This window comes from Nanorana parkeri, unplaced genomic scaffold (genome assembly GCF_000935625.1).
Source record: "Nanorana parkeri isolate BGI_ZX_2015 unplaced genomic scaffold, ASM93562v1 scaffold94, whole genome shotgun sequence".
Taxonomy (NCBI): domain Eukaryota; kingdom Metazoa; phylum Chordata; class Amphibia; order Anura; family Dicroglossidae; genus Nanorana; species Nanorana parkeri.
Genome location: NW_017306362.1, coordinates 170,133 through 187,571, shown reverse-complemented (window position 1 = coordinate 187,571; position 17,439 = coordinate 170,133). Strand labels below are relative to the sequence as shown.

The following is a 17,439-nucleotide window of genomic DNA, read 5'->3' as shown; positions in this document are numbered from 1 at the left end:
TTTTTTTTTTTTTTGTTTTTTTTTTATATCTGTCAATAGTTTAGCTTTAGACCTTCCTGTTGGTGTGATTGTAGCCTGTGTTTCTAAAGCCGCCATTTGCTGGAGGTCGCATTCACTGATGAAATTTGGTTAAATATCACCTGGAGATTCTGTTACAGCCACCATTTAGTAAAATGATGTGTGTTCTGTCACAAGCTTCATTGCAGTTATTATTCACCTTGTCATTTCATTTTCCAGATGTCCTTCCCAGGTTTTCCATATATCCCCTTCGCAGGAAGACGGAGAGAGCCGGTGTACATTCACATGTATGATGCCGTTGTACATAATGGAGTCTACAGAGACGGTCTGAACTGGACTACAGATTAAGAAACCATGAACAGTTTCAGATTAGCTTTTTATGTAAGGAAACCTATATTGAGAGAAATATTTTTGCCGCCATTGCTGTACTCTTGCTTAGAATGCTAGCTGCCTGGCTGCCTCTACCTTCTGCTATATTGGCAAGGAACATTTGAATCCACAGGATAAAACCGCCTGAAAAAAGGAAGCTCCTGAAACTTCATGTGTTTGCACTCAATACCTTCAGAGTCGCTTACCCTGGACGACCATGCAGCTTATGAAATCAAAACAACTGATTTGTAGGTCGTCTTCTGTGATTTTGGAAAACATTGAAGGCAGTGAGTGATCCAGGATAACAGCCATGCATCTAGCATTTTCAGAAGGAGAGACCAGCAGAGGTGGGCCTGTCATATTTTCTCAGTGTTGGTTTCATCTCCTGGCAAATGGAATTTTCTTGACAACATGTAACTTTTTTATTTTATTTTTTCCTAATAAAACAAAAACATTTACTGTGTGTTAATGAAGGATATGTATTGAAAAAGTACAACGAATGTGTATATCCCTAGCATTAATATAATATCAAAGTTACGTTCATCTGGCATGTCCAACTCCAGACACGGGAGTTAACATTTCTGTCTGTAAGATTCTCCCTTACTACCTCATACCAGAAATAGGTGGTCCAGTTGTCCCCGGAACAGGAAGGCACAGACTAAAGGTGCACTTGGTAAACATTTCTAGTACCCACACAGCAACACCTCCCCCACCCCACCAAGCAACCTTGCCACCACCCAAAACTGGGTTTGAAAGATTGCGACAAGCTGGACAGCTCAGTACACATGGCCATATTCTGTAGGCATGACTTGGTATTGTTCTGCATTGAGTGCTACACCAGGCCATAAAAGAACACTTATCTCAGCAGGAAGGCCATCAGAGTGATGGAAGAATGTGGCTCAGGCTAACGCAGGTGCTATATGCTCTCTCGTGTCTGCATGTTAAATCCCTTAAAGGTCAACTGTACCTTTTTAGTATAGTTGTCCTTTAATTTATTCTCTCACCCCAGGAGTGCAGCCTGCCTGATAAAATACTTGCATGAAATTGTGTGGCATGCGAGTTCTCGTGAAGGGAAAGTCAGACTTATCTTTCAGAGAACGTGCCTCAAGACTGCCATACAGTGAGGAAAATAATAATTTGATCCCGTGCAAATTTTGTACGTTTGCCCACTTACAAAGAAATTAAAGGTCTATAATTGTTATCATAGGTTTATTTTAAATGATAGAGACAGAATATCAAGCAAAAATCCAGAAAAAAACACATGATACAAATGTTATAAATTGAGTTGCCGTTCAGGGAGTAAAATAAGTATTTGATGCTAAAGGTACAGGCCAACTTTTCTGCATTGAGGGGCCATGTATGGTAAAATCTTGGATGAGAACCTCCTTCCTTCAGCCAGAACAATGAAAATGGGTCATGGATGGGTCTTTCAGCATGGCAATGACCCAAAACATCATTTCACAAAACATAGGGCAATATAAGGGTTTCTGGAGGGGTGTAAATGACCGTCCAAGAGAGATATGTTAAATGAAATCTCAAAATTTATTGCTGTTACATGTATAAATACATACATGATTCAAAATAATAAATAAATAAAACAGAACCCTGCAGAGGATATGTTTGTATATTCATTGATTAAATAGCTCTAAAATTCATTTGGTCTCTCCAAATCTTCCCTGATTGATTGCTGGGGTTTGGACTTATCATAGAGAACCTTGAACAATAAGTTCCTTGCGAAGAGATGGAGGTCCTTAATCACTTCGAAGACCTCCATATTTTCGGCAGGGCAGAAGCTTAGTCCTAATTTCAGGACTTCCTCTTCTGTCTGTGAGATCTGGTGGCTGGAGAGGTTAATTATTTCCAGGCATTCTTCAGGCCCCCTGGTAGTATGAAGGAGTCCAAGTTCCCCGTTCTATTTTGTTCCAATCTGTGGCGTGGTTCTAAAAAAATCTGTGGGTTTACAGGGGAGCTTGGGAGACTCAAACTTCCTGCCGGATCTCTTATATCACCTTCCCTCCTCATTCTTCCTTCCTCTTCACCCGAGATTTTTTGTTGGGGTGCATCCATAGTTGGGCTGATTTTAACTCTCATTTGGTCCCCCATATCATATTTGGATCTTGCGCCAGATGGTTGTGGTTGTTCTCCAGTTGTCCAGTTAGATCTTTCCAACGTATCCATCTTTCCTGTGTCCATATGGCATGATCTATTTGTAATGGTCTGGGGGCATGGTGAGTAATGGAGGACTAGATGTCCTCAGAGTAACTATATATGATTTATTTGCCCCAGATGGGGTCACATATAGGAATATGATAATGTATGAATTATAGATATAAACATATGCATTAACGAATGTTTGATGTGATGTATGTTTAAACGAAGACAATCAATAGATTCATCCTCAGTGGGTCCCCTGATGAAGCCTATGGCGAAACGCGTCGGGGCCTATTAAGATAAGCCATGCTTAGGATAACCACATCTGTTATATAATAATGTAACCATATCTGGACAATATTGAACAACACTATGATATGTCGGACCAAATGAATTTTAGAGCTATTTAATCAATGAATATACAAACATATCCTCTGCAGGGTTCTGTTTTATTTATTTATTAAGATTGTTTTGAATCATGTATGTATTTATACAAGTATGTAACAGCAATAAATTTTGAGATTTCTTTTAACATATCTCTCTTGGACGGTCATTTACACCCCTCCAGAAACCCTTATATTCCCCTATGTTTTGTGAAATTATGTAATTAGGGGGAGAGGTGTAAAACTAGGTGCCTACAGGGAGACTACCCATAATTTAGTAAAAATGACCCAAAACATACCTCCAAGGCAACAAAGCAGTGGCTCGGGAAGAGGCACTTTAAGGTCATGGTGTGGCCTAGCCAGTCTCCAGACCTTAATCCTATAGACAATTTATGGAGGGAGCTGAAACTTCGAGTTGCCAAGCTACAGCCAAGAAACCTTAAGGATTTAGAGAGGATCTGTAAAGAGGAGTGGACCAAAATCCCTCCTGAGATGTGTGCAAACCTCGTAACCAACTATAAGAAACCTCTTACCCAGTGGCGTAACTAGTGACCTCATGGCCCCGGTGCAAGAATCCATGAAGGGCCCACCCCCACCCAAGAAGAAACAAATTAGATTTATTTTTTTTAAACAAAATTTAGACAAGGAAAAAAAACACTCTTCTCTTTCATGTCCCCAGCTTCCCATTATCTCCCCCTTCATGTCCCCAGCTTTCCGCTCCCAGACCCCATGTCACCTTCATAGTTCCAGCTCCCTGTCTCCCCTTCGTGTCCGCAGCAGCACCTAAGGCAGGTGTAGACTCGGGCAATTCGGGACGTACATCCTGGGACTGAGCGATCGTGCACAATTGCACACCGCGATTGCCGCGCAGCCCCATTTATTTCAATGGGATTACATCCGTGCTGCAATTGCAGAAAAAAAAAGGTACGTGTACCTTTTTTTGTGGCACACGATGCGCGGCTGTTTTAGCCGTGATTTCATTTGGTTGCACGGGTGGAATCCCGCGCGATCCGCCCGGCGCAACTGGGGTCCCAATAAAAAAATAATGGCACCGTCGACGCGATCGGTGGTGGTGGGCGACTCCATGGCCGCAGGGCAATCTGTGCGGCCCAAGTGTGAACCTGGCCTCAATCACAGGGTTCCTTTCCCTCCCGTCTTCAGTTTACATAGGGATTTGGCACGGCTGTGCATGGCTGCACCCACAAGCCTGTGTCATTCATTAATTCACAGGATCTGTAAGTGAAAAGCTAGAAGTCTGATCTGCCGCAGTGGCATAAGGACAAATAGTTCTCAATGGAGTACTGTAGGAACAGTCTGCAGGAGCCTGTGCATCGCACCCACAATCCACTGATCGTGGTTGCAATGCTTTGCAACCAACTAAAGTGAACCTTTACCCATATCTTTTAGTAATAACAATCTGCAAACACAGACTTCTAGATAATTGCCGGCTTTGTATTCTTTGCATACCTTATTTCTATTTTCTTCCCCAGTCTTCTGACAGTGACCATGTTTACTAAGAGCAGATTACTAGATCGCCTTTTACTTTCTGGATTTCTGGCACTCTAGGACATGTGACCATGGACATCATATTAGGGGAGGAAAATGACTTTCCCTGAGATCTGAGATTACAGATGAGATTTCCCAGCAATGCTCTGCTGATAACAAGGCAATCCCAGTGTGCATAACGTTGGCAAGCTGAAGTCATTTTGCCCTTTCAAAGCAGGAAGTGAATGATCTGCAAGTGTAATTATTTCAAATCCCAGCATTTTACACCTGACATGTCTGTGTTATTATTAATCATCATACATAGAGGCATGCATTGGTAAAATTTGATTTTTGAGGCTAAAGCTTGGCTTTAAGTGCATATTGCAAAAAGAAAAAAAATGTATGTATTACTTTTTTGCAAAAAGTAGAATATGCCTTTGACTGATTTTGGGTATGGTTTAGTTTGTTATGTGGACTAGAACCAACATTGGATACCAAAGAGTCACCAAGTGTTTGGTACAGGGAATAATAAAGCCTGCTGAACGTGATCTGGAGATTCTCTATGGTTCAGTTCCTGTTCAGCAATCTGCTGTTTGCATAGCCTGCTTAGCCGGCCTGCCAGAGCACACCTGTACCAGAGGGCCGGGCGTGAGATGGTTCAGGGTTGGTCCCTTTTTTTTTTTCCCTTCTGTCATCTATGCCCATGTGACATCTGGACTGTGTTTACACTTTTACACCAGAGCAGGTAATGATCTGGATTAATCAGCTAATTTATTTCTCATAACTTATAAAATTACATTATCTCCTATAAACAACAGAGATGTGGAAATCTGACTGCGGCTGAAGAATAGCAGCACGGATGTGAACTCATGGAGCTTATTAAAGCGGATAGGTGTCAAAGTGAATGAAAAGATGATCTGTCCACGCCATAAATGTAGATTAAAGGGGATCTATGGTTAATAACTAAAAATAAATCTGTATTTCTATATTGAATTTCCATAAGTTCTGTCCCACTCCTAATAACCAGATCCATCTAGAAGTTCTAAACTTACTTCTTGATGATGCCCATTGGTTGTACTTCCTTGTGTCACCACTCTCACAGAGCCTGCCATCTCCACTACAGCTCAGCATCTGAACACTGTAACATTATCATTGCTTCCTAGAAGCAATGCATGATGGGAAATGTAGTCTGGAGAAATCGAGATTGTATCACATCAAGCAGCAGGGAAAGAGACGCAAAGCACACTGGGTATACTACCTTATTTTAAATCCAGTGATGTCATCATTGCGTCACTGTGCTTCTCATTGCAATGCAGGCAGATCATGATTGCACATAGCTTACTGAAAACAGCAGGAAGCACCCCTAGGTAATGCTTATATGCGATGCTGAGCTTGCATAATTGAAAGATCAGAAATCCGATGAATGAAAGGGGTGGGCAGCTCAGGTAGGGAAGGAAAGTGCTAGTAAGGGGCAGCCAAACTCTGGCCCTTCAGCTGTGGTGGAACCACATATCCCATGAGGCATTGCAAGATTCTCACAGCCACAGACATGACTCCCAGGGAGAGAGATGCATCATGGGGTTTGTAGTTTCACCACAGCTGGAGGGCTGGAGTTTGGCTACCCCTGCACTAGATGATACTGGAGGTCTGGCTGGAGTTCAGCTTTAATTTTTTTCCTCTGTTTTAGCATGTTATCTGCTATCTCTGGCAATTAAAAAGAGACTTGTACCAAGAGACATTGGTAGGCTGCCAATAATGACCTCTCCTTCTGAAAATGCAGGTTGCCTGGCGGCCATGCACATCCAATGGCTTCATTACCTTTTGGGTCAATACCCAGAAAAACCATGAAGATCAGGGGGGGCTAACATTCTAAACTGCATGTATATATATCGGGTAACATTTTTAAGTCTGAGACAGCCAGGCAACTAGTATTTCTCTCAATACAGTTTTTTTTATGGGTAAAACAATTGACAGAATAAAGCAGTTGAGTCGGGAGAGGAGTTGCAAGACTTTCCGCAGCTCAGGCAGCATTCAAAAGTCTTTTCATATTCATGAATTGTGGTCTCTACATGTAAATCGTAACTTGACGTATATAGGAAACAACGTGCTTCCTCCAACAGGGCATTCTTGTTTTTGCAGAAGTGGGTGGAGCCTATAATAAAGGGTGTCATGTGTGCCTAAGGCAGCATGGTGTAGAAATACAACTCTGCTTCTAATTGTATTAATTATGTGTAAATGAGTTCGGTTGATGAAGTCAGCGGCACCGCCGGCTCCAGGAACTGCAATAGAACCGTGAATAGATTATATTTAGAGATGCGAGGGGCTCTGCCATTAGAGACTATGAAAATGTGTTTAAAGGAGCTGTAAAGTCCCAGCCTATCCTCTCCTGTTATCACATCAGCATTGTAATAGGAATACATACTGGAGATGTTTTTCATAATACAATCAAAGCTTACTTGAAAAAATCCCTTTTATGTAGTGAGTGCTGCCTTCCATCTGCCCATCACTTTCATCAACTTCCTGGATTCCCAGTGTGCTTTACGTCGCTTTCCCTGCCGGTTGATGTGACACAATCTCCATTTCTCCAGACTACATATCCCATCATGCATTGCTTCCAGCAAGCAATGATAATGTTAAATTTTTCAGATGTTGAATTGTAGTTCAGAAGGCAGGCTCTGTGAGAGTAGTGACACAAGGAAGTTAATATTGAGAGGGCTTGGGCTACAAGGAAGACAGCGTTGGACTATTATGTATGGGTTAGTTTTGTTTTTTTCTTTTTTTCAAAGAGGGACCGTTGTTAGTAGACATGTGCGAGTCGTTTTGGAAAAATTTGTTTTTGTGACAAATTTTAGTTATTCGGAGATTCTGATGTGTCCGAATGTCCGCATAACAGAAATGACAAATGAAACGAATCTGAATTTCCGAAAAACGAAATTTCGGACGAAATTTGTTAGCGGTAATCTGTACGAATTTCCGTTTGTGGACGAATTTTCGTTGTAGCAAAGTGACAACATTTTTCTTTTTTAATGTCACTTTGCTGTAACAAAATGAACGCAAACGAAACCGAAACTTCCTACAGACTACCGCTAACGAATTTCGTCCGAATTCCGAAACAAATTGACTTTCGGACCCGAATCCCGAAAAACAAAATAACGCAAAATCCGAATCAAAACGAAACTAAACACATTTTTTGCTGGTGCACATGTCTAGTTGTTAGAGATGTAAAATGTAATTTTAGGTGGGTAAAGTGAAGTCCCTCTTTATTCCTTTTAATGTACACCCTGGTGTCCTCGGAACTCATATCCTGCATGATGATGATAGTGGTTGGCACTTCTGGCTTGAAGCGCTAGGTTTCTTGGTTTAAATCCCAACAAGGACACTATCTTCATGGAATTTGCTTGTTCTCCCCGTGCTTGTGTGGGTTTCCACACATACTCCATGCTGGCAGGTTAATTGGCTCCTGTCTAAATTGGCCCTAGTATGCGAGATGGGGACCTTAGATTGTAAGCTCTTTTAGGACAGGGACTGGGGTGAATGTACAATATGTAAACTGACAGTGCTATATAAATGCCTATAATAAATAACTCTGTATTCCCATCCCTCTAAGAGATCATGTGCATGTCTGCTCTCAGCTCTGCACTCTTCAACCACTATCATTGCAGGAATGCTGTGTGACAAGCCATGCACAGAACATCCATTTTCCTCTGGGGGAGCTCATTGTACAGATCTGGCTCCCAGGGGCCACCTCACTTCTCATACGAGAATACCGGTTGGGTGACTTCACAAGAAGATACGGGGAAAGTCACGAGTGGGTGGTGTCTCTGCGTGATTGCAAGAGGCGCGGTGGTGATTCATGAACTGAGATGCCCATCCTGTACTATATACGGCTGCTGCTATACTTATCAGCTTGCGTTTTCTGTAGTATACGGTATATACTACTTCTAGAGAGCTAAAACCGGTGTAGCTTCTTCTCTAGTACTGTGTGGCATATACCACTACTGGAAAGTAGAACTGGTGTTGCTTCTTCTCTAGTACTGTGTGGCATATACCACTACTGAAATGTAGAACTGGTGCTGCTTCTCTAGTATCATGTGGCATATATCACTACTGGAGAGTAGAACTGGTGCTGCTTCTCTAGTATTGTGTGACATATACCACTACTGGAGAGTAGAACTGGTGCCGCTTCTCTAGTATTGTGTGACATATACCACTACTGGAGAGTAGAACTGGTGCTGTTTCTCTAATATTGTATGGAATATACCACTACTGGAGAGTAGAACTGGTGCTGCTTCTCTAGTATTGTGTGACATATACCACTACTGGAAAGTAGAATTGGTGCCGCTTCTCTAGTATTGTGTGACATATACCACTACTGGAATGTAGAACTGGTGCCGCTTCTTCTCTAGGGTAGTATTGTGTGACATATACCACTACTGGAATGTAGAACTGGTGCCGCTTCTTCTCTACGGTAGTATTGTGTGACATATACCACTACTGGAAAGTACAACTGGTGCAGCTTCTTCTCTACGGTAGTATTGTGTGACATATACCACTACTGGAATGTAGAACTGGTTCCGCTTCTTCTCTACGGTAGTATTGTGTGACATATACCACTACTGGAATGTAGAACTGGTGCTGCTTCTTCTCTAGTATTGTGTGAGATACAGCATACGCCTACTGGAAAGTAGAACTGGTGCCGCTTCTCTAGTACTGTGTGGCATATACCACTACTGGTAAGTAGAACTGGTGCCGCTTCTTCTCTACGGTAGTATTGTGTGATATATACCACTACTGGAAAGTACAACTGGTGCCGCTTCTTCTCTACGGTAGTATTGTGTGATATATACCACTACTGGAAAGTACAACTGGTGCCGCTTCTTCTCTACGGTAGTATTGTGTGATATATACCACTACTGGAAAGTACAACTGGTGCCGCTTCTTCTCTACGGTAGTATTGTGTGGCATATACCACTACAGGAAAGTAGAACTGGTGACGCTTCTTCTCTACGGTAGTATTGTGTGTGTGGGATATACCACTACTGGAAAGTAGAACTGGTGCTGTGTGTATGTACGGTATGTCTCCATGGAGGGCCACATAATGCATGGCACAGAAGACTGTTTGTTACTTTCTGGCACCAGGAACCCGTCATAGTAGTTCATGATAGTAGACGTTCAGGACCAAATAAAAGTAAAAATAGTAATACTCTGAATAATGCTTAATGTACATTGTTTAAAATGTATGAAAACTCTAACAAACAAAAAAGCTCTTATTTGGTGCCTTTTGGTCAGGCAAATATACCATAGAAAGCATTTTCTTATATCTTGTCATTAAGGGCCAATTCACACTTGTGTTTAGAGGCAGACATCAAATTCCTCCATGAGACTAAGTGGTGTTTATGTGAACAGCAGGAAGCCAAGTGGGCAGACGGTCTTACCTTTACCTACTCTATCTAATGTACAAGCGTGACAAAAGGTCTTACACTTCCCTACTCTATCAAATGTAGAAACCTGACAGTCTTAAGGTGGCCATACACTAGTAGATTTTTTAAAAGAACTTTCGGACGAAAGATCTTTCCCTCAACTTTCTATTAGTTGATTGGGTCAAATTGATCATCGCTTTAGACCATAGTGACGAAAAAAGTGCAGGATGGAATTTTTTTCTCAAACAAACGAAATTCTAACAGTGAATGTGGTTAACGTTCAGGAAACTCCATTCATTATAAAATCGAATGTTAAAATAAAACTAACTTTCATTCGACGTTCGTCAAGTCTCTGATGGCATTATCAGCTGGTAAAGAATGGTGTTTCGTTCGGAAATCTACTAGTGTACGGCCAGCTTTACCCTTCCCTACGCTCTCCAATATAAAACTTGACTGAGGGTCTTCCATACACTATGCAAAACTAAAAGAAAAAAAATGGTTTTGCCTATACATAAACTGCTGCACATCCAGGTGCTCTTTTGGGGGGAAATCCGATTCAGAGTCAATAGCTAAACAAAAATAATCATTGTTTATAGTGAAAGAAAATTGAGCCTGACCCTGGCCACCCATTGCTGGCAATCTCCTTTTTATGTTTTATATGCAGATGAGAAAATAAAAGAAAGGGGTTGTCTGCTTGGGGCTACAGGCTGTCCATACAATACATTCACCTGTGTGACTCATTTTTGTTTATACAGTATATGTGTATAGAAGACCAGTCTAGCAAAGGAAAAATGGGATCCAGTTTCAGGGTGTTTCTGTACTGGCAACAGACAGCCAATAAGAAGATGGAAATGAGGTGAAACTTTTACTGGTTTATATATATATTATTTAAAAAATATGATGAATGTATAACACCTTTAAACTTATGATAGATAGATAGATAGATAATGTTTGGCCCTATTGAATGAAAGGAAAAGGTCTTCCTTTCCAATGATACTCTCCTGTATTTTGATTCCAGTGTTTGTTGTCTACTTTCAAGCAAAGTTATCATCATAACAAGGGCATATAATATGAATCATTTGCTTCATCCAGTGTTTTATATTTACAAATATTTACTTAACATTTTTCTTTGTCTATATGCAATGACTACTTTGTATATGTCAGTTTCTCAGCAGGTGGCTAATGGAGGTCACAGTGGGAAACGTTTAGGTTGCATTCATACCTTTGTGCTGGTGATAACGCATGGTAAAGCCTGTTATGGTAACGTGCAGTATATGTGCATTTTGATACATAACCATTGAAACCATGAATGGAATCCCAATGCACATATACAGTAATAAGCATCCACATCTGCTTTATAGCATATCACAACACACAGATCATCACAACACACAGATCTAAATGCTCTGTGCGTTGTGGTGTGCTATGCTGCCAGAAAGAGTGCAGGTAAGTTTTTGATGTGTTGAGAGCCTTGAAATGGAAGTAAAATTCTGCGATAAATATCTGCTAATTGTTAGGTTTTTGGGGTTTTTTTGCATAAGAGATACGCCAAGTCCCTTTTGTCTGTGGCTCCTATCAATTTTTTTTCATATCTTTAAGCCTCATTCACATGGGTGGCCATGGGTCAGTAAAAACAGGAGGTTAAACTGAATTTTTTCCACCCCTTCAACCATGCACCCAAAACTTAACACCACAGTGCTCAGGTTTGTACACCTGCTGCAACGCAGTAAATTTTAAACAGAATGTCATGTTTGGCAGGCAGTACTGCTTGCCAAATGCAACCACTGCAATCAATAAGACTGTGCCCCGAACGCATAGACACTCGGTTGTGGCACAATATTGCAATAGAAACTCCTTATTGGGACAAAAAAGAAAGACAATATGACATTCATGAGGCGGCACTGTTGCCTCTAGTCACTGCTTTACCACCCTCTGAAAAGCAATCCATTGCGGTTCGCGTTATAAAGCGGCAGTAGAGCCTGCTGCCCATCTGAACTAGGCCTAGGGTGCCGAGGATGAAGCTAGGGACAACGTAACTTCTGTGTGCATGCACAGCCATTACATCATCAGTGGTCGTCTAATAGCCAGTTTAAGATTTGAAAATGAAAGAGAGAAGCCGATTGGTTGCCGTGCACAGCTGCTCCAGATTTTGTCTGCTCCAGTTTTGATAATCACACATTTTTCTAAAAAAACATTGAAAAGACTATAATTCCCCCTTTAGGGCTCGTTAAGGGCACGTGTGCATTTTTAAATCCCTTATTTATTTATATTTTTTCACTGTATTCTTTTACCATACAATGTTCTACGTTAAAACCCACTGCAGGAAAATGCAACATTTGCTATTTTTCCGCAATTCACGCCAACGCAGTGCAATGGAGTGAATTGAACCCAAAAGACATACAGAGAATTGCCTTGTTCTTGCGTTGGGACTGCGATGGGCAATGCAGCCCAATGCTGCTGGTATGAATGAGCCCTCAATGTGTTGAATGTTAAAATCTGAACTGTGTTAATACAAATGTATTTGGCATATATGATATGTAAGAACTGTGAATATTGCAGTAATGTTATACAAAGAACTGTATTTTTTTATATAAATATAGTACTTCCATTCAATTTCTTAGATTAGAATATTATAGACTTTTACTTTCATCTATAGACCTGTTGCATTCAGGTTCTTGTGGTGACGATATATATATACAGTATACGTCTGAGCACATACATTTAACTTTCTAAAGAACTTGGCACACAATGAACAATAGCTGAAGTGGAACAAAGCACACAAGCACAATCTTAGCGGGGGTTCGTTTACACCTCCTGTAACTGAATAAAGCTTTTTAAATTCAATTTGTGACGCCCTCGGGGCAACCATTATGTTTACATTTTCCTTTCACAGCTTGCATGGTCTGTAGTTGTGCTCGACCAATTGCCTTGTAGAATGCATGCATACTGTATTTCACTGCAAAGCTGCTCATAGACCTTAGTTAATGGATTGCCGCTCTCTGCACTGTCCAGCCATCTTAAGACCCCCTTCACACCTGAGTGATTTAAAACACGTTTCCAGAAGCGCTTTGATGCTCAGATTTCCATGTTATTCTATTGTGTCAGTTTACGTCTGAGTGATGTGCTGTCACTCAACACTCAAAAATGAGCTTCTTTGGGGCACAAGCGCATGTTTTTTTTGCCCCAATAAACTTCAATAGGCACGCCTGAAAAACGCACGTAGCGTCCCTGTATAATGTGTAATTTTACACTTAACAACTGTAAATACCCTCCTCATAGTAACTAGCATTCCATTGGCTAAAATAAAAAGCACAAAAAAACAACCAAAGACATAAATATTTAAGTGCAAATGGGGAATAAAAAACAAAATTTGTTTTGGGTAGGGTAATAAAGCAGGTAATGGTTGGACCCCCCTGTCATGGGTCGATGACAGGGGGGTCGATTACCGCAATTCATCCAGGTGCTTTCTTTTAATTACCGCTGATCCAACCTTGCGATAATCGGGCAGGAAGGGGGAAAATCGTACGACGGTTCGATCTTCGGACGAAGGGTTTCGCCTGATGATCGCAAGGTGTATGGGCAGTCTTACTTGAAGATTTCCTTTCCATTCCTGTTGCAGGTGACAGATATATAATGTTAAATTGCCAGTTACTTTATGTCCCAGTGATAATGGCTACCAGGACATAATATAGGGAGGGTACATCTCCCCAATGGGGACACAGGCAAAGAGAAAAACCAGACAGGAGTTTAATCTTGCAAAAAGTAAACAATATACAAAATTAAAAAAAGGAGATTTGGCTTTAGATACATTTTAGACCAGGGGTGCTCTGACTGCCTGAGTATTCTAATTTGTTACAAAACTTTGGCCATAAGAGTGTGACGCACCTTTACTCAGTTTGTATTCATGTAGGAGTTTTTGTATGACAGCCTATGTTTAATCAAACTCAGTGCTCTACCCTAGGCTATACCTATTCTCTATAGGTAGCTGCTGTCCAAAATATCAGTGAATTGATTTGAAAAGATATGACTATATGCAGCCCTGCGCTCCTTATCTTATTCCCTATATTCCTAAAACTCCCTATATCACTACGGCCGTTTAAAGCAGAAACGCATCAGCTCTTGCTGCCTATATATACATTGCTGCACTAAGAATGAAGCAAAGCTTGGACGATCTATGAGTGCCAGTAGTTTGCTCTTGTTTATATGCCTTATTAACATGTAAAAAAATAGAAAATACACATTTATTTACAACACAATGGGGGGGGGGGGATTTATGAAAGGTGGAGCTGGCAGTATCTGCAGCAGTTGCCCATGGCAACCAATCAGCTTCTAGCTTTCATTTTCAAAGCTTAACTGAAAAAACTAAAGAGAGGAGCTGGCTAGTTGCCATAGGCAACTGCCCCACATTCTGTCTGCCCCGGTTTTGATCAATTCACCTTAATGTAAAATAAATATATACGTTTTGTGTGCAAGAATCTTTCCTGTGTGTGAGTGTTAAATATATAATCAACCCAAAGAAAGGGGGAGCACAGAGGTGGCGAAATTCACAATCACTTAAAAATGGCAGCTGTCAGTGTTTGGGTCCATTTGCACAAAGAAGATAACGTTTGCCTAAGGATGACCGCAGAGATTCTATTCACTTGCACTAAAGATTGGATTGTGTTTGATTGTTCTAAGAAATGGATTGTGATCATATTCAAGAACACACACAGAGGAGAGGGTGTTGAACGCAAAGTTTATTTATTTATGTATTGCACATTGTGTTGTATAGAATGGACATGAGAATGATGGAGTCTGTAGATTTGATATATTGTGAATACATTTTGTATGTGGAAAGAAGACGTATCATTGGGTATTAAAAGTCTGGTGTTTTCCATCCTGAGGCTGGGCACACACCTTACAACCATCGCAAGACTTTTGTCTTGCGATAGTTGTAAGGTACTTAAATAAACGTACGATCTGCCTATCTTGCATAGGCAGATCGTACTTGCGATGATCGCACGCCACGCCCCCTGAGGGGCAGGCTTCCGAAGACCGCAATGCCGAACGGGCAGTGTGCGCTTGCGCACGATGCTCGGCGGGTTTTCAAACATGTTCGTAAGTTTAAAGTTGTGCGACCTTACAGTAGTAGAGGTCGCACGGCTTCCACACACCTTTCGATAATCGTACGATCGCGGGATTTCCCGCGATTATCGTACGATTATCGTAAGGTGTGTGGGGACCTTAAGCTACATGAATTTATTGAGATGCAGCACCCACTGGCCAACCTATTGTTGTACTATATATAAAATAAAGTCATATCTATATTTAGATATATAATGTCATTATTAGGAAAAGACCATGGCATCGGTATTTTGTCACAGAGAAGGCGGCAGCCCGTTCTGATGTTGATTTAAATCTGCTTTGCATTTATTTGGATGTACCAGTCTTGGTGAGAGCTGTGCCTGCAGCTTCAAGTTCCACCATTGACGGTGAAAGCATCCGTAGCCGGGTGCTGTGGCTAGGAGGTGGAAAGCTATTAAAACACATGTACTAAGTTGTGGCTGGACGCATGCATGCGAGTGGTTTTATTTGCAGGCAAATTGCAGAGTCCTAATAACAGGCCTAAGGCCAGATTCACTCCTTGTTTACATCTGTGCTTTGCGTTGCCATGCAGTTTCCATTATTTTGATGCATTTTTGCTGGTTCAGGGCTTATTAATGGCAATGGCCAAGCCTGAAAAAGGCACACGGAAAGGTGTGAATTCAGCCTCCCTTCACACAGGCGGTGTCCATTCCAATCAGCAGATTAGAGAAAAGATCCCCCACTGATAGGAGCAATACGTAATAAATGTCATTTTTATGACATTTGTGTCCATTCAGTTCTTGCGATGAGGTAAAAACTGAACTAACAGGACCCATGTTAGGCCTAAGGGGAGTCGATGTAAGCGTACATGTGGGTGTTTACATCCGGTTACCTTGAATCTGTCCCGTTCGGATCTAACAAAATGGATTCGGAGGTAATCGGATGTAAATGGTGCAGGTCCATTTATATCTGCCAGTCCATGCACTAACATTGAGCTTCCGATCAGGTCTGCCTAAACAAATGGCAGGCGGACATGATCGGAACGCCATGTAAAAGAGGCCGAAGGACCCATGCATTGCCGTTACAATGCAATATAGGGCTACGCCCAGTGCGATGTAGTTCTATTTTGAACGCCCCGCCTAGGCAGCACTCTGAGACCACACTTCCGTTTCAGAGGGCCGCATCTCACGGATGTGAACCATGCGTTAAAGCGGAACTAAACCTTCCTATCCTTTACAGCTGGAAACAACGCCATCTTGGACTCTATTTAGGTTTGCAGTTGCCATGGCTCTGCACGTTTTGGTCAGCCATTTGTGGACTTGCAAGTTCAGATGAAAGTTGGTTGCAACTGTTTTAGGTAACCGTTAAATCAGCGGTTTTCTGCTTTGAGGTGCGTGAGGTAATGCACTGCAGTGCAGCCATATGAATGAGCGCTAGATGACATCTGTCACCGGGCACCGTCTCAGATCTGCAATATATTTGCAGCCTACGGAGTTAGGGCCTATTCACACCACATTGGGCATTCTTCAACGTAACAGCAAGCTGAAATCCAGTTTACACCAGTGTTCTGCAATGATGGGCGCTGGGTGAAAAGGGAATATGCTACGTTCAAGGTTGAAATTCACACCACGTGCGTTGCACGTGTTGACACTCATTAAATGCACTTGAGTTGAAGCACTTGGCATGCGCTTTTTTTGATGCATTGTGTTGTTGTGCATTTGCTTTCCACAGCAGAAGCCAAAATACAACGGGGGGCATTTTTTAAGAAACAACTGGAGCAGACAGAATCTGAAGCAGTTGCCCATGGCAACTAATTGTTGTGCTTTTAAGCTTTGAAAATAAAAGATAGACGCTGATTGGTTGCCATGGCAACGGCTCCAGTTTTGATAAATTCCCCTTCGTGTTTTCCTTAGCGTTGTTTGCAATGCTATGTTTCAATGCAGTATGTTTTATTTGCATCCATCGCACATCAACGCAATGAACTAGGCCTGTTTAATGGATTCCAGCTGGTCATGACGTTGGGCCTGCATTAAACCTTGCAGCCTAACAGGAGTGGTGTGAATACATTACAACACGATGTGACACGTGACAAGGACAACAAAATAAAGTATTACATGCACATCAACGCTAAACACCAAAAAAAGCATATTGATGTGCGGCAACTCGAGTGCGTTTTCACACCACTATGCTGCGTTTTACATGCTTTGATGCAGACTTAGCCCTTCAAGCCAATGCCGTTCTTTGGCAACGCGTCTGAAACGCTCATCTTTGCTGCGCACGTTGACGCGGATGATTTAAACGAGCCCTCATGTCTCCCTATATCGCGTTATCACCTCACAAATAGGATCACCACTATTCCAAGGCAAAAGATTGTGCAATTGTGTTGTTATCTTTTATTAATGGTGTATTTTGTTACTGTATTACTACAAGACATTGAGGGATAAGGTGGGGGGGGAAATGGTGAGTGTGGATTTGAACTTAGCACGTTGTCTTCTCCCTCCCCCCCGTTTCACCCTGTTAGTATTCAGAGCAGCTCTGGAGCCGTCTGA

At 41.7% G+C, this 17,439-nt stretch overlaps 1 protein-coding gene across 1 annotated transcript in view; it reads left to right on the top strand.

Moving 5' to 3' along the window:
• YBX1 (Y-box binding protein 1) overlaps positions 1-17,439 on the top strand; it is a 31,354-nt gene that overhangs the window by 8,377 nt on the left and 5,538 nt on the right. The gene's annotated exons all lie outside the window — the stretch shown is intronic.